Source organism: Cyprinus carpio, unplaced genomic scaffold, assembly GCF_018340385.1.
Source record: "Cyprinus carpio isolate SPL01 unplaced genomic scaffold, ASM1834038v1 S000006798, whole genome shotgun sequence".
NCBI lineage: Eukaryota > Metazoa > Chordata > Actinopteri > Cypriniformes > Cyprinidae > Cyprinus > Cyprinus carpio.
In genome coordinates, this window is record NW_024879384.1 from 53,597 (window position 1) to 80,081 (window position 26,485).

At 37.9% G+C, this 26,485-nt stretch overlaps 1 pseudogene; it reads left to right on the forward strand.

The window, feature by feature from the left end:
• Positions 1-25,012, forward strand: part of LOC109085052 — a 30,602-nt pseudogene extending 5,590 nt beyond the window's left edge.
• The last annotated feature ends 1,473 nt before the right edge of the window (positions 25,013-26,485 follow it).

A 26,485-nucleotide genomic window follows, 5' to 3' on the forward strand; every position in this document is an offset into this window, starting at 1 on the left:
CATCTGAGTCTATAGAGGAAGCAGAAGGCCTCCAAGCTTGTTAACCCTCTCATCATCCAAGTCATCCCAAACACAATGGCCCTGCACTGGCAGTCGCACGCAGGATCTGAAGTATGTCTCCTCCTCACTCACTCTGAGCCCCCTGGGTTAATAGCTGCTGCCAGCTGCTGTAATCCTCTTTACTGTCTCTTCTGCTGCCTGGTTATTGACACAAAAGCTTGCTGTTTTTGAACCTGGGGTCCAGGCAGTAGCATCAGCAAGCTTTTCAATGTGTTCCCTGCTTTGCCAAACCTTCTAGTCATTTCGACATCAGAGCATTCCGCTAGTTTTTTTAACAGGGTCAAAGCTGGAGGGATTTCTTTGATATCGGGCAACAATCCTCTGAAGACCTCTTGTCATCAAAATGGGACTTTGGATGCAGTCACCAAACCTATGAAGAAACAATTGTTTATAATAACTTATAACAAATAAAAATCAGTACTTGCATATACTTCTCTGATTAAAAATAAGGGCTACAGAAAAACATGCATGTCAAGAGACGGTATAAAATGTGGTTTTAAAATGAATAATAATTAAAAAATAAATGTCCTTAAACTACTTACTTTTCTGCACTCACTTCAGTGGTGACCTCTTCAAATGGCTTAATAATGTCCAAGATTTCTCTGGAAATTTTCCATTCCTCTGGTGACAAGGTTGGCAGAGATGCATTAGTTAGTGTCAGGGTGGAGATGACTGGATCTTTGATTTCAGTAAATCTTTTCAACATGTAATATGTTGAATTCCACCTTGTGGCCACATCCTGTTTTAACCTCAACGGCTCTTGACCCATCTATTTCTGTGTGGCATTGAGCTTGTCTGAAGCAACTGTACTTCTATGGAAGTATTCAACTATTGTTTTGACCCCCTTTTGCAAGTATTGCTTGGACCTCCTTCAATGCAGCTCTGACAATGAGGTTCAGCCATATATGGGTGAAATAAGGTATGTGGTCCCAGTGGAGATGGTCTTTCAGGGCTGAAAATAATGTTGCTGGCATTATCTGTGACACAAGCTACAATTTTGTCACTCACACCCCATTCATTTGTAACCCTTGTCAGCTCACTTGCCAGGTAAGCAGCAGTGTGTCTGTCTGTCAAAACAAAGCAGTCCAGGAGATAGGAGGTCATCTGAAAGTCCTCTATGAAATGACATGCCACAGTCATGTAACTTGTTGTAGTCAAAGAGGTCCAGCAGTTTTTTGTTGTGAGAAAAAGAGCAGAGACAGTCTTGATTTTATCCATTATATCACCCCTTAATTTGTTATAGAGTATGGGTTTTAGTTTTTTTTATTGTTTTTTTTGCTAGGTAGACTGTATGATGGGTCCAGAAGATGTGAATAGTCCTTAAAGCCCTTGTCCTCCTCTATAGAAAATGGCTGAAAGCACAAGCAAGCATTTCTCACCAGAGCCTCATCAAGTTTGTTTTGTCTTAATGGATCCATTGGTCTTGTTACAAATCTGCTCATTGTAGTTTGTTGTTGTGGCCTCCTTGGCCTAACTGCTCCTTGGATGGTGGTGTGTGCTGCTGGTGTACTGGATGCTGTAGATGTGGTCAGCGTGCCAGCCAAAGCCGTCAAAGGTCCAGCAGAAGACGTGTTGGTGGTAGAAACAGCTCCAGCTGCTGCAGGGCAATCATCTTCAGTCTCTGTTCTAACTTGGTGCTAACAGCACCGTGTGGATGTGAGGATTTAAGGTGCATTCTCAAATTAGAATGTGCTTCCTCCTTTAGTTGAAAAACTTTTTTTGCATATGTTGCATTTAGCTTCAGTGGCTGAAGTTGCCACAAAATGAGACCAAACATTACTCCTTTTTCTAGTGCTCATTATCCTGAGGTGTCTGAGGCTCTTCTCTGCCCCTCACCTAGTGCAAAACAAAGGGGGATGGTGTGGAATGGTCACCGTTCCCTTGGTGACAGTCTTGAGTGACAGGTGTCCTTCAGCTGAAACCATTGGTTAAAACCTTTGTGTGACCCAACCACATTATATTTCTAAGTAAATAACTTTAACTCTCCAGTTTTATTTCATTTTGGATTACAAATGTTGAAGCTGAAGTTATCATAACCCTAATGTTTTAAACTAACATTAATAATTCAAATTCAAAATGTTATTTGCTTTTAATTTATGTCATTATGTCCTTTTTGAGCAATTTTCTTTTACATATATTAGACCAATATGTCAAGTCTGCCTAGGAAAAGCAATTATTATACCAGCAAACTCAAAATTGGAGTAAAAATGAACAAACTAGGCTATAAATACTTTGTATTGTAGGCTTGGATTATTATATTATTATATAGCCTAGTGTTTATTTACAGATAGACAGTCAAAAAGGCAAATTAATCAATATTTTATTTATTCCAGGGTTTTATTTATTTCATAAAGAAAAAGACTTGAGAGAAGAGATTTTTTTTTTCACAGGACAAAAAAACAAACAAAATCAAAAATAATTCAAGGTCTGTTTGATTAGATGTGCACATATACACAGTAATTTAAAAATCCAGTAAGTTGATAATTTTACAGTATGATGAGGATAAAAATGTTTTTCTCTGTTTTCAGTGAACACAACCCAGCTAACAAAAATGAGTTGTCAGAAGGTTTTACTAACATTTCCCTTAAGTTATGAAAACGTTATTTCGGAATGTTTTGTACACATTGAGAACTGCAAGTTTTTTTAATGTATTGAGAACATTTTTTTCTGAGGTTTCTGTGAACGTTACAGGAACATTCCATCCTACCATTTTGAAAATGTGACGAAAACTTCATTATTAAATGTTCTTTAAATGTTTAAAATTAGTATTTTTTATGTATTAGGAACGTTTTTTCTCGGTTTATGTGAACGTTCCTAGAAAACATTCCATTCTATCATCTTGAAAACGTTTATGAAATGTTATTAGTGAATGTTCGTTAAATTTTTGAAATTTGCATTTTTTTTAATGTATTAGGAACGTTTTTTCTTGGTTTATGTGACCATTATAGAAACATTCCATTCTATCATCTTGAAAATCGTCACTGCCACATCCGAGCCGAAATCGGCACAACACTGAACGCCCTGGGCGTGGCCCAGATTCATTTTTAATATCTTCTTTACTGTTCACTAATCTTTCATTTAAAATTGATACGCTGCCAAAATGTTTACTTACCGCTAACCCTAACTCATCTCATTACGATAATGCATTTTAAAAAGTTAAAGAACTCACTGGATTAAGTTGGCATGAGATCAATTTTATTTACAAAACTATGGCAATTACAGCAAAAAGAAGACAAAAAAAAACAAGAAGTTTAGACAGAAAGTTTATATAAAATATGAAAACATACCATACCATTAAAAACTAAATTACCCTTACATTTATTTATACTTATGTATACAATAATTTAACAACGTATAAAACATAAACACAGGTGATACTTCACAATTTACAATAAAGGTTTCATTTGTAGCATTAGTTACCTACCCAACATGAAACTAACATGACAAATACTTAACATTACCTTAGTTAAACTGTAGTGTGATATATTAACCTAGTTAATTTCAACATTTCACTAATACATTAAGAACAAAAGTTGTGCCTGTTGACATTATTTAATGGATCAGAGCCAACATGAACTAACAAAGAACAGTTGTTGTTTTTTAACAGTATTAAAGATTAATGGAAATTGTAACAAATGTATTGCTCGTTATTTAATGTTAATTTTAACATTTACTAATGTTAACTAATGATACCTTATTGTAAAGATACACCAAAACTTAGTGTTTTGAATAACCCATTAGTTAATGGCAGAGTTTTAAAATTAAAACCATTTTGTACTTTTTATTTATTTATCTAATCATTTACTATTACTATTACCATGAATCATTTCTGACTAAAACAATGGGTACTTTTCCTTGGTTGTTGCCCATATTCAAATCGCTCAGGATTTATGGTTGTTGTGGTGTAACATGTCTTTCCACTTCTTAATCTGGTGACATCTTTGTTTGGGAGCTTTTATTTCTGCACCTGTAAAGAGCAAATAATATACAAGTATCTATTAGTAAAGGTCTAACGTAATGCATCATTGTGAACTACATTACATTTATGTTGTAGCAATGTACCTGTTATTTGACATACTATTTACAGCACTGACTGCAGTGACAGCACAATAAGAGGCTGTGCCCAGCATGATTAATATTTAGTGTGTAGCATTAAAGAGAGTTCACCCAAAATATGAAAATCATTTTGTCCCCTTCGTACTGTCCATACCTGACAAACTTGTTGGGTTTGATTACCAGCATTCTTCAAATTCTTTAAAGCACTTTCTTTTGAGTTCTGCAGAGAAACAAAAGTAAGAGATTTGGTAAAACGTAAATGACAGAATTCTGGTTAACTATACATTGAAGTAAATTAATAAACACTTTTCACGAGTCATCCCTATGCAGAAAAATAACAGTGAACCCTGCCATAAAATGCTTGAAAAATACACATTCAGTAGATCCAAAGCTTGCTGTTGATCAGGTATCTTCAATTAATATTCCCTGCAGTTACTACAGAAAATAACACAGTGAAATGGTCAATGCAAACATTTTACTTGAACTTACTTTCTCATTGCCCCTAAATCTCCTTGCTAGTTCAGTCAGAAGTATAATAAAGATGATTTCACTGTCTTGGACTCCAACCACTGCTCAGTGTTTCACAGGTGTCTGAGTAAATGTCTGCCCATTCCTTCAGCTTCTGTTGGTTTACTACAAAAACATAGAAATATTAAAAGAAATGTGTAGCATGTTAAGATAAATAATCAGTTACTCCTGTGTGTCTTCACATCCTGAGTGAAGAAGCATGAACTGTGATGCTGTGTTTGCGTTGTAGTCACGTGAGTTTTGGCAGAGATGAGCATCTGTATAGTCTGCTTATATTTAGCATCTGTAAAAGCAGGACAGAGATATTGCAGATGATCTCAGACAAACTGATGCATATATGACTACAGGATATTCTCATCATAAAAATAGCTGAAACTAGCTAATGCATTTAGTTGAGGTTATTTGAAAACAACGACCCACTTAAACAAATCTTCACTCTTACATACTTTAAGAAATATGGGGGAAAAATACGTTTTCCTATTAACAAAAATAAGAATGTGGAAGGTAAAAAAACAAACAAACCTTTCTCTTTGTATATGCTGGACCACTATGATTAACGTTATCATCCTCATCTTCCTCGTCTGTTGGTGGGTTGGGTTGCTCTTCAGTTTTCTTTAGAGTAAACACTCTAGAATAGACCCACACAACAATTCGATCAAAAATGAAAACTATATCGTTTATTTTATTTATTTTTTTACTTAGGTTTCGCACAAAGCCGGGTTCGCTGCAGTCTCACAAGTGAGGTGAAGGTTTGCGAGTTCATTTATGAGCTTATGAGCGCCTGCGCTAGTAAAAGACTACTTGTCTTACTAGAACCAGGAAGTATGATCATATTAGCCCGGTCCTGTCAACACTGCACTGGCTCCCTATCAAACATCATATAGATTTTAAAAATCTTGCTTATTACTATAACGCCCTGAATGGTTTAGCACCTCAGTATTTGAACAAGCTCTTGTTACATTATAGTCTTCCACGTCTGCTCCGTTCTCAAAACTCTGGCAATTTGATAATACCTATAATATCGAAATCAACTGCGGGCGGCAGAATCCTTCTCCTATTTAGCACCCAAACTCTGGAATAACCTACCTGACATTGTTCGGGAGGCAGACACCACTCTTGCAGTTTTTTAACCTAGATTAAAGACCTATCTCTTTAACCTGGCTTACACATAACATACTAATACACTTCTAATATCCAAATCCTTAAAGGATTTTTAGGCTGTATTAATTAGGTAAACCGGAACCGGGAACACCTTCCCATAACACCCGATGTACTTGCTACATCGTTAGAAAAATGGCAATCTACGCTCATATTGAGTCTGTTTTCTCCTCTTATCCCGAGTGTCACCATAGCCACCAGATCCGTAATGTGTCCAGCCCAGATGGGGATCAACACCTAGAAAGGACCTCTCTACAGCCCTGAAAGACAGCGAGACCAGACTAGAGCCCCAGATACAGATCCCCTGTAAAGACCTTGTCTCACGAACGACCACCGGACAAGACCATAGGAAAACAGATGATTCTTCTTCTGCACAATCTGACTTTGCTGCAGCCTGGAATTGAACTGCATCTTGTCAGAGGAGAACTGGCCCCCCGACTGAAGCCTGGTTTCTTCTCCCAAGGTTTTTTCTCTATTCTGTCACCGATGGAGTTTTTTGGTTCCTTGCCGCTGTCGCCTCTGGCTTGCTTAGTTTGGGGACACTTCATTTACAGCAATATCATTGACTTGATTGCAAATTATTGCACAGATACTATTTAAACTTAACTGAGCTGCATGATTGACATCACTGAATTCAATGATGAACTGCCTTTAACTGTCATTTTGCAATTATTGACACACTGTTTTTCCTAATGAATGTTGTTCAGGTTGCCTTTGACAAAATCTCTTTTTTGTTTAAAGCGCTATATAAATAAAGATGACTTGACTTGACTTGACTAAAAAGAAATGCTCAACGATGCTTACCAGAAGTGTTTTATCGAAATTAGTTAATACATCCATATATCTTGGTAAATAATAAATTGTTTTGTTTGCATCTAAACTGCCCAAACATGGTGGACAGTACTCGCAAGCACAGGTAAGATACTCCGCCCGCTACGCGAGTGAAGGTGATACACGTGAGCGCGCAATGAAGCGCGTTCAAAATACATACAGCAACGTATATAAGACTGACCTGCTGCGTTACATAAATATAGATTTGATATTGTTTATGAATATTAGAGACGTTCTGTCCTATAAAGTGTCTGTCAGAACGTTCTGTCCTATAAAGCACTTTTTTTTTTTTTTACATTTTATCGTTTTTGATTTGTTTTTGACATTTTAATGTAATTAGAATTATAATTTACTTTATAGTTTTTTGTAAAGGTTTTAAGTAGTTTAAGTTATTTATTGCTATATTAATGTAACCATCTATGACTGAACCGAGCCGAGTCATTGCCAGAAGTGGGCCGGACTCTACAGCCAGACTCGGGTCGGTTACGGTGAACAGGAATCGGGTCAGTGCTTTACAGCCGCATCACAAACACATGCGCGAGAACGAGCTGCGGGCCACACTCGGCCCGGATAACACTCGCCGATGCTGAGTCTGAGCCAAGGGCCAGCCGAGCTCGGGCCGATTACTACATGCTGTCTGGGACTGGGACTGGTCACACTCGTAATTTCTGTTCCCATCACTTCTAAAATGAAGGCATTCCAATAATGGTGTTTTCAGAATGTATTTGTTCAATGTTATGAAATAACACTATAAACACGTTACTAGAACGTTGTTATGAGAACGTTTTCCTTCAACATTATGAGAACATCAGTCAATTAAAAATAACATCATACAGACGTTACAAGAACATTGTTATTAGAACGTTATCCTTCAACATTATGAGAACATCAGTCAATTAAAAATAACATCATAAACACTTTACAAGAACATTGTTATGGAACGTTTTCGCTCAACATTATGAGAACATCAGTCAAGTAAAAATAACATCATAAAGACGTTACAAGAACGTTGTTATGAAAACGTTTTCCCTCAACGTTACGACAATGTATTTTAACTATGAAAACATTATAAGACTGTTCCAGAAACATTATGTTAGGAACGTTTTTTTGTAACATTTACATAACTTTTACATAACGTTAGTGAAAGTTATGGGAACATTCCCTGTTAGCTGGGAAAGTGTCTTTAGTCCTTGTTACCAAATACCAGTTCTTGAGAGAAAAGACTGACAGGATGTGCTTTAAAACAAATTAAAAAAGAGAAAGATCACTTAAGATTGATGCTGAAGAAATAAATGAAATCTGTAGCAGGTTCAGCAAAGTAAGAAAACAAAAGAGTAATAACTGACATTTAATTTTGTGACATACACACTGCGGTCAAATTATAGAATGTTTCATAAAAATATAATGTGAACAGATATAATTGTCACTGACTACGTTATATCTTTTTTTTTTTTTTACAAGAAACTTCTTTCTACATGCTTGTCAACGGTCCACTAAGGGCACCGTCTAGAGTTCTTCAAACAATAAATGGAGGACGTTGAATGCCAGCTTTTCTTTTTATTTCATTTTTCCCAAGCCAATAAAGTGCAGAGTGCTTGGTTCAGGTATAATAATGATTCAATCAGAGTACTTTTCAATAGCTACTGCACCCCAGTCAAGGACTCCCCAGCTGCTTCATTACGTGAGCCTTTATACACATGGGTTCAACCATTTCTCAGAAGTCGTAATATCACATGAAAATCATATGAAGTACTAACACATAAAAAGGATTAAAAATCAAGTAACACTATTTCCTTCAATCCACCAAATATCAATAGCACAATATACCATAACTTCACCAATAATTATAGAAAGTCAAATACAAAAACTCATGAACAGTTTCCACCCCTTTCCACGCATACTTGGTATCTCCCATTCCCCATTATGCAACACAGCAAATGTATAAAAAGGCTGACAAAAAGTCCTTTCGGGTCTTTTACTCAGTTCAAGATGGCCGCCCCCATGTATGCTGATCCAGGTAATAGCCAACAGTTTATAAAAAAACTTAAATCTCCACCGGTTTTAGTGTTCAGGTGACCAGTCTGAATACAACAGTCTAGTTACAGGTGTGTAAATGTGTGTGCTTGTGTGTGTATCGTCCATCTCTACACCTTGCTGACACATCAAGGTAAATAAAGAGTTTTAAAACCCAAGTATGTGTTCAAGTGTTAATGCTAAAAAAACTAGTCAGAGGGAACAGAGGGCAGCTCTGTGACATACATGCTGAACTCAAGAGTATTTGACAATGAGCTTCTGCATGAAGATTAAAGGTTTTAAGACCAAAATCCAGCTGATAAATATGATCCAGTTATTAAAGTGACTTATGAAAAAACATTTACTACAGGCCACTTACTGATTCACAATACATCTCATTTATATTCTTGTACATTCAACAAATATTTGACATAAAATTTCTGTTCGTTCACATGCAGATATCTGTTTAATAATAGATGAGAGAAGCTGCTGTGATTTTCACTGAATAGAACTGAACAGCAGTCAGTGATGAAGAACATGAGAATGAGCTGCTATTTTCTCACACTGAGCGATTTAACTGGCTTTTTATAGCAAAACATATTATACAATGTCTAAAAAAGTGCAAATGCATTATTAACATCATAAATGCATAATTAAAATAAGAACTAGTATGTCACAAACATTTTTGTATTTGAATATCTTTATAGTTACAGTAGCTGCTGTTGTTTTTGTCATTTATTCACATTATGTCTCAAACTTGAACTTTGACCTGCACTTGTTATCAGACCCGGAAGACAGGAACAGGTTAGAATCCTTTGTAAAGTGAACAACTCCTACAAACTTCTTCCTGCTCTTATTTTATTAACATTGAAAGAAACATCTACATGATGAAATCTCAAAATACAGGTATCATATACTCTTTTAATGTTTGTTATATGAATCTTAATTGTGAGGTGCAACATTAAATAATGACTTTAGTTCATTTGTGAATGTAATAGCTGCAGGAGCAGCAGTTTCACTTTCATCTTCTGTTACAGGACTAAAGCAAATCTGTGTAAAACAAAATGTGTTCAGTGTTTAGAAGCAGGAACATTGTCTCTTGTGAAGTGTTTTTGGTTTATGTTCACTTGACTTGGTTCTGGAGCAAAACCATGCAGAACTGCTCCATAAATTCTGAATGTAGAGAAAAAAGATAAACTACCTGGCACCGATGCAAGATGGCGGCTTCCATGACATGCTCTACAGTTGTCTTTGTGTTTTTGTTAGTTTGTCCTGTCTTTAGTTATATTCCTGCAATCGGTTTCACCAGAGACGAATTGCTGGACATTCGTTTGTTAGTTTGTCCTGATATATTACTGGTTTTTGACTATTCTGATGTTTTGCTGGACATTTTCGTCACTTCAGGACGCGCAGAAAGCGCGGATTTCAAACACTGTTGCCTAGCATCCATCTGGCAAATCTCCGCTCTCTACCCAACAAAACGGACGAACTCCTTCTGCTCTCCCGGACAAATAAGGATTTCTCACACTCTGCTGCTCTGTGTTTCACAGAAACCTGGCTAAACGACGCCATTCCAGAAAGCACGCTTCATCTGCCGGGCTTTCAGCTGTTCAGAGCGGACCGCAACGCAGAATCAACAGGGAAATCGCGCGGCGGCGGGACATGCTTTTAAATCAACGAAAGGTGGTGTACAGATGTAATTGTGTTAAAGAAGATGTGCTGTCCTGATCTGGAAACACTCTTCATTAACTGCAAGTCGTTCTATTCGCTGTGGGAGTTTCACTCGTTCATTCTCGTGAGTGTTTACATTCCTCCACAAGCGCACGTGAGCCTGGCTTTACAGAAACTTGCTGATCAGATCACAGAGACAGAACAACAACACCCGGACTCTGTTTTAATCATTCTCGGGGACTTTAATAAAGCCAATCTCTCCCATGAACTACCAAAATACAGACAGAACATCACATGTCCCACCAGAGACAGTTATATAGTGGATCACTGTTACACCACAATAAAGGATGTATATCACTCTGTTCCACGAGCAGCTTTGGGGCGCTCTGATCACTGTTTGGTTCATCTTATACCGACCTACAGGTAGAAACTAAAATCAGCTAAACCTGTATTAAGGACTGTATAAAGATGGACTAATGAAGCAGAGCAGGATTTACAATCTTGTTTTGACCTCACTGATTGGAGTGTTTTTGAAGCTGCAGCCACCGATCTGGATGAGCTCACAGAGCCTGTAACATCTTATATCAGTTTCTGTGAAGATATGTGCATTCCTAACAAGACTCATTGAACTTACAACAACAAAAAACTCAGACAGCTCCGTTAGGTCAAAGAAGATGCTTACAGGAAGGGGGATAATGTCTTGTATAAACAGGCTAAATACACACTGGAAAAGAAGATCAGAGTGTCAAAGAGGAATTATTCTGAAAAAATAAGGACTCAGTTCACTTCCAGCGACTCAGCATCAGTGTGGAAAGGTCTGAAGGAGATCACCAACTACAAGACACCATCCCCCAGCACTGTGGAGAATCAACGACTGGCAGACGATCTGAACAAGTTTTACTGCAGGTTTGAAAAAACTAACGTCTGTGGTCATGAAGTCATTTGAAAAACTGGTGCTGGCCCACCTGAAGGACATTACCGGACCCTTCCTGGATCCTCTTCAGTTTGCCTACAGAGGAAACAGGTCTGTGGACGATGCAGTAAACATTGGACTACATTATGTTCTGCAACATCTAGACAGACCAGGGACTTATGTGAGGATCCTGTTTTTGGACTTCAGCTCGGCCTTTAACACTATCATCCCAAACCTTCTCCTGCCCAAACTAACTTGGCTCTCTGTGCCCACCTCCGTCTGTCAGTGGATCAACAGCTTCCTGACAGACAGGCAACAGCTAGTGAGGGTGGGAAAATACACATCCAGCACCTGTATAACCAGCACTGGAGCTCCCCAGGGCTGCATTCTCTCCCAACTGCTCTTCTCCCTGTACACCAACGACTGCACATCTAATGACCCCTCTGTCAAGCTCCTGACGTTTGCAGACAACACCACACTCATCGGTCTCATTCAGGACGGTGACGAGTCTGCTTACAGACAGGAGGTTAAAGAGCTGGCTGTCTGGTGCAGTCTTAACAACCTGGAGCTGAACACTCTCAAAACAGTGGAGATGATGGTGGACTTCAGGAGAAATTCCTGCTCTCCCCCCACTCACCATCATGTACAGCACTGTGACTGCAGTGGAGTCATTCTGGTTCCTGGGCACCACAATCTCTCAGGACCTGAAGTGGGACATTCACATTGACTCCATTGTGAAAAAGGCCCAGCAGAGGTTGTACTTCCTTCACCAGCTGAAGTTTAACCTGCCACAGGAGCTGCTGAAACAGTTCTACTCTGCCATCATTGAATCCGTCCTCTACACTTCAGTAACTGTCTGGTTCAGCTCCCACTAACATACGATGACATGCACCAGTCACTTTGTGCAGCATTGGTCTGCTCACTACCCCATTCACCATGGAACTGACGTCATTCTACCACCTTCATCAATCAGTTTAAATAAAATAACTGCTCTTGAGCCCTTTTGTCACTTTAATCAGACTGAATAAGCTTTTTTTATGCCCTAAAAATCTTTTTATCTGCACTCTTTGTTCACTGGTTTGCACTCTATCTGCCATGTGCCTTGCGCTGATTTTATTAAACTTTATTTTTTTATTATATGTCTTTTGTACATTCCCTTATTGTATAGTTATATCTTATATTTTATATTTGATCTAGATTTTTAGGCTCTACTGTTAGTGTTATCTGTATGCACCGGGGGTCTGAGAGTAACGCAATTTCGATTCTCTGTATGTATGTACTGTACATGTGGAAGAATTGACAATAAAGCAGACTTGACTTGACTACTGAATCTGACCTCAGAAGACTACAGTCTGGACTGCTGAGCGAATCATTGGTACAACCCTCCCTTTTATTCAAGAACTGTACTCATCCAGAGTGAGCAAATGGGTTGGCAAAATCACTCTGGGCCCTTCACACCCAGCACACTCCCTCTTTGAACTGTTGCCATCTGGTCGACGCTACAGTGCACTGAGCACCAGAACGACCAGACACAGGAACAGTTTCTTCCCTCAGGCAATCCATCTCATGAACACTTGATATAACTGTGAAACACATAACACTATTTATACACTTATACACTTATTTATTTAACACACATACTTAGTCTACACTTCAAATGTGCACATAATATACCTGTACATACAAAACTGTCTATTGTAATATACCTGCACATACAATTGTCAGTTTGTATATTGTTATTCCTTACTTGTTGTATTTTTTTATTATTATTCTTTATTATCTGTGTTTTTGTTCTGTCGCTGTCATTCTGTTACACTGTGGAAGCTTCTGTCACGAAAACAAATTCCTCGTATGTGTAAACATACCTGGCAATGAAGCTCATTCTGATTCTGATTCTGAAAAGTTCCATATCATGTGATTCAACATTTCAAGTCAAGTCACCTTTATTTATATAGCACTTTAACAATACAGATTGTGTCTGTAGCTTTAAAGTATTAAACAGGAAAATAGTGTGTCAATAATGCAAAACGACAATAATTTAATACATTTAAATGTAATGCCATTCTTTCAGTCATTTGGATAACTGAGTTCAGTCTGTTTTAAGTAATCCAGAGAGTGTCATATTTCTATCACGTGAGTGTTATCAGAGTGTGTTTGTTCAGTGATTCACAGCAAGAGCTTGAGATTCAGGATACTGCAGTTAAACAGAAAACTGAACGACAAACAGCAGGCACAAGAGCTACAGAACAGTGATGGACGAATGAACAGAGACTGTGTTACTGTTTGAAAATCACTAACATCTCTTACAGGACGATAAACAGAGACTGTGTTACTGTTTAAAAATCACTAACATCTCTTACAGGACGATGAACAGACACATCAAGAGTCAGAAGATGATCAGCTGAAGAATAACGAAAGAACAGAATATCAACATGTCAACCTCAGAAACTACAGGTTAAATACATCAGACACTTCATTGTTTAAAATGATTCTAAAAGAACATCTTCATTCAATTCTGTCAATAAAATATTAATTTCGTGAAGCACTTGGTTACACTTTATGACCTTGTTACAGTGTAAATATAGATTTAAGTACTGAGTAACATTAATGAACTACATGAACTTACTGTATGATTACCGAAAAGATTAGGGTTTGGCTTGCATGTAATTATGTATTATTATTGTTATTATATTAGTAAGTACATGTAACGTGTAACAAGGACACCTTAAAATAAAGTGCTACTAAGCACTTTATTTACATTAAGAGGCAGTATACATCATATCTAAGGAAATCCATTTCTTTTTGCATATTTCATGAAAAGTTTTGCAGTTTTAATAATTTGTTCAAAGATGTTTTCTGTTGGGTGATGAAGGTCTTTTGTTTCATACAGTGATTGTCGTCCACAATCCTCCTCACAGGAGAAGACGGAGCAAAGAACGACCTCCTCTGTGTGAGTCTTTATCTACATAAATACATGAAGTTATGTGTGGAAAATATAAACAGTTTATCCCCATCAAAACTCAAGTGATTAAATGTATTTCCTGCTGCTGGATTCTGGTCATTTTGATCTGTGATGTTGGATTAAGATCAAGATCCGGGCATCATAACATGTTACATATCACATGTGTTACTGTATGATGTGAGGATTGTGGACACTGTATGTCTGATTTGACTCTTTGCAGTGAGGATTGTTCTTCTGGGTTCGAGCGTGTCAGAAAACAGTCTGGTGGGGAACTTCATCTTAGGACGAGCAGCGTTTGACAGTGAAGCTCCTCCAGATGTTGTAGAGAGAGTCAGAGGAAGACTGAAGGACAGACACCTGATGGTCATCAACAGTCCTCGGCTGCTCCAGAGGAACATCTCAGATCATCAGATCGCACAGACAGTGAGAGAGTGTGTGAATCTGTCTGATCCAGGACCTCATGTGATCGTTCTGCTCCTCAGACATGAGCCGTGTTCAGCAGAAGATCAGGAGCGTGTGGAGAAGGTGCTGCACTCTTTCTGAGCAGGTTTATCAACACACCATGGTGCTCACAACACAAGAGCCCACAGAAACCAGTGACATCCTACAGAACATCATTCAGAAATGTGCAAACAGACACTTCAGTCTTCAGAGGAGCAGCTCTCCTGATGATCTCCTGCAGATGTTTGAGGACATTGTGAAGATGAACGATGGGCGACACCTGGATTGTGCTGAAGGTTCAGAGTATTTCACAATGGATGATATTGTGTGATGATATTAGATGTTTATATAGATACATTAATGTTTTTATTTTCTTCTGATCTCAGTTTCAGAGTGTGTGAAGCTGAATCTGGTTGTGTGCGGGAGTGATGGGACATTGAAATCCTCACTATCAGATCTGATCCTGCAGCAGACAGACAGAAGATCAGACATGGAGCTTCGTGTAATAGAGCTTCCAGCTCTGATCCGGCTCTCAGAGGAGGAAGTGATGCGTCAGACTCTCTGCTGTGTGTCTCGCTGTGATCCTGGAGTTCATGTGTTCGTCCTCATCATTCCTGATGCTCCACTAACTGATGAAGACAGAGCAGAAATAGAAGAGATCCAGAGGATCTTCAGCTCAAGAATCAACAAACACATCATGATCCTCATAAAGCAGGATTCAGAGCATCAGACAGCAGAACTAAATGAAGAAACACAGTCTGTCATTGAGAGATTTGGAGGACGACATCATTTCATTGATCTGAACACACACGTGTCTGTGTTGATGGAGAGCATCAAGCAGATGCTGGAAGAAAACAGAGGAGAGTTTTTCTCCACAGAGACACTGATGGAGACACAGATAAAAAAACTGCTGAAATTTGAAAAGATGAAGAAGAAAATTCAGTCACTAGAAACACATGTACTGTCACAAGGTAATGAGGTCTTAAACTACAGAGCATGTTTTAAAATAGATTTTTTATTACAGTAGAATTTGATTCTATATAAGAGCTTTATACATTTATATTTTAAACAAAATAACTGCAAAATTCAACATTCTAAAGTCCAAAAAAAATTAAAACTCAATTTAAAAATTCCAAAGTCATAGCTTCAGTGTTTCACAGGAAATAATGATTATTACAAGTCAATTTGATCATTTTGACCAGTCACTGAACTACTACAATGCTCTGGAGCAGTGAAGCTGAACGTTTAACTGTAATTTTACAATCTGAATCATCTGTGTTTGAAAATAAATCTATGAAATATGCTACAAAATAATTCAGCTTCAAAAGTTAAAATCTCTGTAATGTTTCCTGATCCATATTAAACATGCAGCTCATAGTGAAACTCATTTGTTGTGCTGCATATTTCCTCTCAAATATTTGCACTAAAATGGTAATTTTAAACTGTGCAGATAATCTGAATTTGACAGAGCAACTGATAAAAATATAGAAAAGCACACCGATGTGTCTCTGAACTGGGTGAATTGTAGAGTGGCATGTAAATCTGGCTTCCTATATAAATACTTACCAAGAAGATAGCAGACCACTTTTATGTTACACAATCAAATTTTGTCCGAAAAAAAAAAAAAAACTTTAGGTTGTAAAACTAAAGCATTTCTTCTGTTACAGGTTCAACAGAGAGAGAAGATGATCTGAGGATTGTACTGCTGGGAAAAACTGGAGTCGGGAAAAGTGCAACTGGAAACACCATCTTAGGAAGAAAAGCATTTACAGCAGAAACATCTCAAGAGTCTGTAACTAAAGAGTGTCAGAGAGAGACAGATGAAATCAATGGCAGACACATTACTGTGATCGACACTCCAGGACTGTTTGATACTGAACTCAGTAATGAAGAAATCCAGAGAGAAATCACTAACTGCATCTCCATGATCCTGCCTGGACCACATGTGTTCATCATTGTGCTCAATTTAGGTCAACAATTCACTCAAGAAGATGCAGCAGCTGTGGAGATCATCCAGGAGACGTTTGGAGAAAACTCTTTAATGTTCACCATGGTGCTCTTCACCAGAGGAGATGATCTGGAGAACAAAACCATTGAACAGTGTTTGGGAAAACCTGGATCTGCTCTGAATCAGCTGATTGAAGCGTGTGGAAACAGATATCACATGTTCAATAATAAAGAGACTGGAGACCGAACACAGGTGACTGATCTACTGCAGAAGATAGACAACATGCTGAAAGAGAACGGAGAGAGTTACTACTCATGTAAGATGTTCAGAGATGAGATGGAGAGAGAAATACAAGAACAACAGAAGAACATACTGATGGAGAAAGTGGAGCAAGTGAACAGAGAAAAAGAAGAACTAATGAATAACCATGAAGAAGAGAAACAGAGGATGAAGATGAAGATGGAGGAAGATCATGACAAAGAGAGCAAGAGAAGAGAAGAATTTATTGAGAGAGAAGAACAATATAAAAGAGAGATTAAAGACATAGAAGAACAAGAAAGAAAGATACAAGATGAGATGAAGAGAGAACAAGAGGAATGGGAGAAACACAAAGAAGAAGAAAGACAAAGACAAAAAGAAGATGAGAAAAGAAGAGAGAGAGGAGAACAGATTTGTGATGAAGAGATTCAGAGACTGAAGAGTAAAATGGAGGGAATAATCAGAGAGAAAGAGAGAATAGAAAGTAAGAGACGAGAAGAAGTAGAGGATTTAGAGAAGAGACTGAAAGAAGAAAGAAAGATGAGAGAAGATCAACAGAAGACTCTTGAAGAACATCATGAAGAAGAACTGAAGAGAAGACGAGTGGAATGGAGAGAGGAATATGAAAGAGAGGAAGAGGAGAAGAAGAAGATCTGCTCTGGAACTGATCCTTCACTGCAGGTGAGAAACATGAAGAGAAGATATTAATGTTCATTTATGACTTTTTAACCCTTTAAACACCTCAACTTTAATATCTCTGGTTCACAGTTTGTCAGTAATAAGCTTGTTAAATAAAATAACTATTTCTTCAGTAACAGTAATGTAGAAATTAACTGAACAACAGTCTTGTGATTGAGCACAAAAGAAGAGGCATTTTCTCTATGTTATATTTATGATTATATTCATAAATAATTATTGCATTTATAAATTCAGATAATTATTGTATTATATTTGTGATTAAATTATTTTAAAGTGTAAGAAATGTCAGATGACATGACAAGCCTGCAGTGTTGGGAAGGTTACTTTGGAAATGTAATAGGGTACAGATTACAAATTACCCTGTTTAAAATGTAATAAGTAGTGTAACTATTTCTAATAATTTATAAAAGTAATGTAACTGATTACATTCGATTACTTTTCTAAGTTTCTAATGGATATTTTCAACTGTTAATGATTTTTAAACATGTTCAGCAGACAGGGTTAATCTTACAGTAGAACTCAACACTGATTACTGTCAGACTTTCAGAATACTTCATCACTTGAATTAAGATTATAATTGCTTAATTTTAAAAGCACAGCCACCACAAAACCAGACTTTGTAACAAGAAATTGTTTAATACTGTTTTAGAAATCAAATCTTTGCGTAGCTATGACAGGAAACACTGGCATCTAACAATGCCTTTAAAAAACAACATAATTAAAAAAAAAAATAAACACATAAACCTTAGTTATTAAAAAAGTTAATAAGAGTTAATAAAAGAGAAACACAGGTGTTTCATAGCTGTCAATGCAATTAGGGAAATAAATCTATTAAATCTGTATGTGTGTGTACGCTCTTTATCCTCCAAAAATCAGACTGGACAATAGAGCGACAGATAAAGCGTCCACACCACACATCAGTCATCATGGGTTTGGTCACTGGGACACTGCTGTTTGTTGTAACGGAGCAGTAAGACCCTTTCCATGTGGTTCGAGATAAGGTCAAAAGATTGCTTCCATGACTAAAAAGACACTCCACTGGAGCACTGGAAGGCAATGTGGTGTTGTACTTGATAAAAAGCTTCTTAACTATAGGAAATGCCTTAAGAGATGTCAGGTTGCAGCAGATTGTCAAATATCAAGTCACTTTACAGTTGAAAATCACACAGTAGTCTAAACACTGATTTTACAAATTAAAATCTAAAAATGGGTTAACTTAAAAATTAAATTAAAAATTAAAATGGGTTAACTTAGTAGTAAAATTGCTTTGGGCAGAGGAGTCTGTTGGTGCCCTGAATTTCACAACTCGATGTCTTTGGGAATCATCATAACGTATGCTACAATGCTAAAATAACTATATTAGATCTGACATTACCAACCTTTTTCGAGGAGGACAAAAGTAAGCTATATATTTTCTGTTAAAGGGTTCATACATAGAAGTGTGGTTGGTAAAGCTAGCTAGCAGACGAGCTAATTTGTTATGAATGTTTTGAATATAGGTCTCAAGTACACTATGGGGTCGATGAATGCAACAGCACATTTTTGTGGATTTTTCCACATAGCAGCTAAATCAACTTAAACTACTCCTTCACTTTTTATTATACAGAAATTAGTAATATATAATTTGAAACTAAATGGTCTGTTTTTATTTCTATACACTCACAATAACGACAAAAACTATATGCTTTTATAAAATAAAGAAAGGCTGGGTTACATACCTGCTAGTCTCGTGTAGCCAGACCTACAGACTGAAGGTCTGGAATTCATGGCAGCTTTCATTGGCCAAGGCCTGCCCATGAGGCTGTTTGACTGACATGTCAAACAACCAATCACAGTTCGTTTCATTCATCATCATGTTTCGAGGCGTGGAAATGTCGCCACAATAACAGACCAGTGTGTAAAACTATGCTGTGAACTTTAAATATTTCACATACTTGAATATCCAGTGTTTAGTTGATCCTGATAAGCGCTCATCATCACAGTTGTAAACACAACGGCTTTCTTCTTTCGTGAGGGGGTTTGGCGCCACGGTGTCTTTGTTTCCAGGCGGAACGTTAAAGAACGCGACACACACGTCACGAGCTTCAAAATAACATAACTTTAATAAATGGCCTTAGCAGAAGGCATCGTGCAAATCAAAAAGAGGCAAAGCAACAAATTAATGTTATTTAACATATCCTACATTTTTAAAGAAAATATTCAAATGTAACCCCCTCTGTAATCGTTAGCATTTTCATTAGTAACTGTAATTTAATTACACAGTTTTTCTCAGTAACTGTAACAAATTTCTGTTACAATTATTTTGTAATTAAATTACATAACGCCGTTACATGTAACTAGTTACACCCCAACACTGCAAGTCTGTTTAAATCTGTATTGACACTGAATAACAGAAATGTATTATTGTTTGTAATGATTATAATAATTATTGTACTCATTCTTTTTTACTTATTGTATTATTGTTTTTACACAGGGAGAAAACAAGGACATTGAACCAGCAGAAAAAATACAGAATCTGTTTCACAGACTTCATCTTGAAGACAGGCAGCACAATAAACTGAGAGCTGCAGATGTTCTTCAGATAACTGAACATTCATTACAGTCTCATGAGTCTTGTGCTGAAGAAGAGATGATTCAGACTTTCATACAGAAACTACTGATGATGAACTACAGAGATAGATAAATTAATGATGATGAGATAAATGGTGAGGATCATTCATGTTAGGGAATCAGTGAGTCATAAGAATATGAGGGTGATATTTTTAATGAAACATCTTTGTCTAATAAAGAAACGAGTCAGTCTGCTCTCATTCACCCGATGGATGTCCAGATGGCTGTGTTTCATCGTGCTGATGGTCTCCTGAAGCAGCTGATGGTCACTAAACTGTCCCTGTGTCAGTTTGCTCTTCCTCTGCTTGTTCCTGATCCATTCACTCAACAGATTGAGTTTCCTCTCTGGACATTCAGACAAATCAACAAGAGCTGGAAGATCAGAAACACCAACAACGAGATCATCAGTCAAACCAAGCCGATCTACAAGACACAAACTCCAATGGTGTTTTTCTTCAGGTTTGGCTCTGTGTCTACATCCAAGTCTCAGCTGATGAACAGCCTGATCAATGAGAGACACAACATGTTCTTCCACAGACACTGTCCCGGCAGCAGCAGAACCAGAGTCCTGATGGACGGAGTGGTGGAGATCTCCTGGTTCTGTCCATCTGGATCAGATGATGATAACTTCACTGAGTGTGTAGCGTTCTGTAATCTACACGGTGATGCAGGAGACCATGAGAAACAGCTGCAGATCCTCACTGAAATGGCCTCAGTCAATGTTGTTCTTCTGCCACGACTCGACAGGAATGACAGAAACATTATAAAACTTGAAAATCTCTACAAGGACAGAAAGCCCCTAATTTGTCTTTTTACTGAGGATGAATCTGCTGTAACTAAGTCAAAGAAAAGGAAATTCAAAATTTATTTGAAATACAGAAATCAGTCAGATGTGTCTGAAGAACTCAGAAGAGTTATAAATGATTGTCTCTCAGAATCATCTCACGCTTTCAGACTTGAAGATGTGTCCAAACACTCAGAGATCAGAGTAGATGAGGATGATGATGAAGACTGCAGGAGAGGAAGAGCAGCAGCACAGCAGATGATGAGTTTACTGGAGAAGAAAGATCTGAGAGAAATCAAAGAATCATTTCTGCCTCATCAGGGGAAACTGTGGCATCAGTGGAGTCAGAAGAACAGAGAACTACATCGACCTCGAGGAGATGATATAGAAATAGACATCAGTAGAAAACAAGCAGAGATGAAGAATATCCGTCAACAGCAGCATGAATGTGACATCAGTGAGTTTATGAAGCTCTTTATTAAACAAATGAACTCAGATGCTGCCACAAAGATCTATTTTCTTAAATGGCTCAGAATCCTCCTGGATGAACATACATCAGCAGATCTTTCTGTTCTTCATCACAAGTATGATGAAAAGTGGTCAACAGTCTTGAAACTGAGAGGGAATCATGATAAATCTGAACAACTCAAATTTAAACAAACTGAGTTTGAGAGAATATCTGAGGATCTTCAAGCTGCAGTCTTTGGTGTGGAGCACATCATGAGGGAGATCGCTCAGATCTATGAATCATGTTCATCTGTGCAGAAGAACAAGAAAGATCTGCAGGTTCACTTCTCTTCTCTCCCGACTCTCGCAGCAGAGATGATGATCTCTGGATCTCCACTGGAGCTGATGGATGGAGATGCTGCTCATGTTCCTGTGATCTGGATCTCTGCTGTTCTAGATCAACTCATCCAGAAACTGGGAGACCAGAGAGTCTTTGTGCTGTCAGTTTTAGGGATTCAGAGCTCTGGGAAATCCACCATGCTGAACACCATGTTTGGACTGCAGTCTGCCATCTGTGCTGGAAGAACAACCAGAGGAGCTTTCATGCAGCTGATCAGAGTCTCAGACGAGATGAAAACACAGATGAACTCTGACTGTATTCTGGTTGTGAATACTGAGGGACTTCGAGCTCTAGAACTGGCTGGAAGATCAACAAGACATCATGACAATGAGTTCTCCACATTTGTTGTTGGCCTTGCGAATCTGACACTGATCAACATCTTTGGAGAAAACCCTGCTGAGATGAAGGACATTCTTCAGATTTTTGTTCAGGCTTTCATGAGGATGAAGAAGGTCAGACTGAATCCCAGCTGTGTGTTTGTGCATCAGAACATTTCAGAAGCCACAGCTGGAGAGAAAAACATGGAGGGAAGGAGACGACTGCAGGAGACACTGGATGAGATGACTAAACTAGCTGCTGAAGAAGTCTGTGATACAGAATGTTTCAGTGATGTCATTAGATTTGATGTTCAGAAAGATGTGAAGTATATTCCTCATCTCTGGGAGGGAAACCCACCAATGGCTCCAACAAACCCAAACTACTGTGAGAACATTCAAGAACTGAAGGAAACTATTATATCTCATGCAGCAAAATCACATGGAATGATGATGAAAGACTTCAAAGATCGTATTAAAGATCTCTGGGAGGCTTTACTGAATGAACAATTCGTCTTTAGCTTCAGAAAATCACTGGAGATCTCAGCTTACAGGAAACTGGAGACAGAATACAGGAGGTGGTACTGGAGGCTTCGCAGAGCCATGATGGAAACTGAGAACAAACTACACAATAAAATAAAAAATGATGTGATTCATGAGTTTAAAGAAACTGATCTTCACAGAGAACTGAAGAAGACAAGTGAAGAAGTGAAAAAATCTATGTCAGACTTCTTTGAGACAGACAGAGATGCAGATATACTGATTCAGTGGAAAACATCATTTGAAATCAAAATCAAAGAGCTTCAGGAAAACATTGTGAGAGGAACAAAAAGGAAATTAAATGAGATTCTTCAGCAGCGAGACCTGAAGAAAGAGTTTGATGCTCAGAGGAAACATCATGAAAACACTCTCTATGAAAAGAGCAAAGAACTCGCCTTAAAACTCAGAGACAGAACAACTGATGAAGAAACACTGAAGAAAGAGTTTGATTTGTTCTGGGATCAGTGTGTGAAGATCATCAGAGACATTCCTGCAATCAGAGACATTGACGTAATGAGAGACGTGAGAGAGATCCTCAGTGACAGCTATAGAAGTGTTTCTGTAGATCACTGGAGGGAGAACAGGGATATTTTCACTGTGTCCAGTTATTCAGATTATGTACAGTTAAAGAAATCCAGTGTATTTCTACATATCTACATATCACTTCAAAATTGGTTTGATTACAGTCTCTCTAAGGAGGATGAAGCCCAAATAAGATTATTCATCACAGATGTTGCTCTGCAGACAGACAAAATTATTCAGTCTTTTAACATTTCAAAGATGGGCTACAACACCAGCTGCATTCATGAACTCATAGATAACATCAGAGCAAGAGTAACAGAACATCAGGAAGGATCAGTGAGATATGGGTTCAAGAATGAATTCTTCGTGGATTTGGTTCTGTCCATCTGTAAGAGAGCAAACAAGATGATCACTAACCACCACAGACTGTTCAGAGACACCAATGATCCTATAATATATGTTCAGAAGAAGAGAGAAGAATACTATAGTATTTTCCTGAAATACTGTCATGGATCTGCATCAGCTGCTGTTTTTGGTGAGATCATCTGTCAGAAACTGAAAGAGTTCATTGAGCAGAGCGTCTACAAGAAGACTGCCAGAGATCTGACTGATGAAATGATGAAAGATTGTGAATCACTGAGAGGAAACAGATCAAATCTGGAGAAACACGTCCTGAAGACACTGGCAGAAGAGGAGGATTTTGACAAGTACATGAACTACATTCATAAACCTACAGATCACTTCAAGAGTTTCATCAGAGATGAAGTCAGTCGGTACATCACTGTTAGGTTCAGAGCCAGTGTTTTACCCAAGATGAAGAGGAACATTAAACTCCTGCAGCAGAAGATCATGAGAGCAGCTCATCAATCTACTGTACATGTTCAAGAGAGCAGAGGAGATGCTGGTTTGTGGATGAAGAGTTTCACACAGCAGCTCTCAGATGAGCTGATCTTCTCTGAAAAAGACCTCAGTGGAGTCACACATGATGATGTTGATGATTTCAACCTGCTAGAAGATGTGATGAGACGAGAACTTACTGCTAGAGTGTCAGACATCAGCAGGAGATTCAACACAGAGACATTTGATGAAAAACTGGACCTCAGGTTCAGACCAGATGAGCTTCTGATTGATCACTGCTGTCAGTGCTGTTGGGTTCAGTGTCCGTTCTGTAAAGCTATCTGCACAAACACCATAGAAGACCATGATGGAGATCACAGTGTTCCCTTCCACAGAGTGGATGGAGTTAAAGGCATGTATTACAGTTCTACACAGAATCTCTGTGTTGGTATTTGCACAAGTTTAGTGGCAACTGATCAGTGTTTTAATACAACAGATGGAAGGTTTAAATACAGAGAGTACAGAAGAGCAGGAGGAGTTTATGCAGACTGGTGGATCACCCCTGATCTCTCTGAACTGCCCTACTGGAAGTGGTTTGTGTGCAGATTCCAGAAAGATCTGGAAAAATACCACAGTAAAACATTTGAGGGGAGTGGAAAGATTCCAGATGAATGGAGAAGATTCTCAAAACAGCAAGCTATTGAGAGTTTGGATACATTCTTCTAATTGAGAAGATGAAGAATGAGACTCTTGCATCTCCTCTCAGATTCAGATTCATCTACAGCTCAAGAAGATCAGATCTCATCAAATACAGACCGGGATTCAAGACAAGATTCACTCCCACATACTGATATCAGTCAAATGATCAAAGAAATTAATGACAGATGATATATGATGTGTGGAAAAAAAGTGTCTCAGACCTGTCAATCTGATTTATCCAAATCCAGTGTAAAATACTGTATACAAATAATGTACCACAGCACATGTGCTTTGGTGAGTGAAATTCTTGGGAGCGTGCTCCAGAAATTGCAGAAACAAATTTACATATAACTTTATTTGTAAATTGTTTGCAATTTCTGATGCACGCTCCCAAGAATTTCACTCACCAAGGCACAGGTGCTATGGTGATGTGACAATAAAAGTGACTTGACTATCTCTGTGAGGACAATAAATTTATATTAAAAACAAACTTGTCCTGCTGTAACGAGTAGAAAGACTCTGGACACGTTGGAATCAAACAGACGGGTTTATTGTACAGATGTGGTAAATGAGAGGGGTTTGTTTTTAAGTTGTTTTTGAAATGGTTGTTATGGATTATTTGTTTTGTTGAGAGGTGTTGTTGTTGTTGGGATGATGGAAGGCTTGCGGAGGAGCTGGTGGTGGGAATTGGAATGCCAGTAGATAATGGTAGGAACACACAAACACAGGAACACTAGGAGGAGACGAAGGTTGGACAGTGTTATTCCTGCTTCCTGCTTGCCTTGCTGCTGTTTTGTGATCGTAGCTCCGTGTAGCTTTGTTTTTCTATCACTCTCTGTTGTTTAAAAGTGATAAAATATAACATATAACATATTTCTGATATTATCTATCAATCTAATCTGATTCATTTGATCGTTCACTTTTATTTTAAATCCGCGAGTGCAGTGCACCTGCATAGCGTTAGCACTCGTTAGCTTATCATCAGCGTTTCCATTTGTGCCTATCGCTGTTTTCTTTCCTCCTCTCCTCTCTCTCGCTACTCTCTCTCTCCAGTTTTTCACAAGTTCCTCAAACAACTGTGGTAAGAATCTTTCATAATTGAGGACAGTAAGAATGTGAGGGCTCTAGATATGGCTTTGGATGCAAGGCAAGTTTATTTATATAGCACATTTCGTACACAATGGTAATTCAAAGTGCTTTACATAAAAGACAGTAAAATAATCATGAAGAAAAATTAAATTAAATTAAATTAAATTTATGCATTTAGCAGACGCTTTTATCCAAAGTGACTTACAGTGCATTCAGGTTATCAATTTTTACCTACCATGTATTCCCGGGGAATCGAACCCCCAACCTTGCGCTTGTTAACGCAATGCTCTACCACTTGAGCTACAGGAGCACAAAAATAGATAACAAAAATAAAACAAGCAATTTTAAAACTTTGGAAATGATTTAAAAATTGACTTATTTAAGGCATAAAATATTTTATATATTATTGTAAATATATTATTGTATTTTATTTTGGCATAAAATACAATAAATACGTAAAATACAGTGCAATCAGTTCGGACATCGCACAGTGCTCATTCAATAAATGCACAGCTAAACAGATAATTTTTGAGTCTAGATTTAAATGTGACTAATGTTTTAGCACATCTGGAGTCTCATTTATAAACGTTGCGTACGCACAAAATGGGCATAGAAATATGCGTACGCAATTTTCCACGCACATATCGTGATTTATAAAAAATAAACTTGCCGTAAATATGTACGCACCGTACGGACATTCTAGAC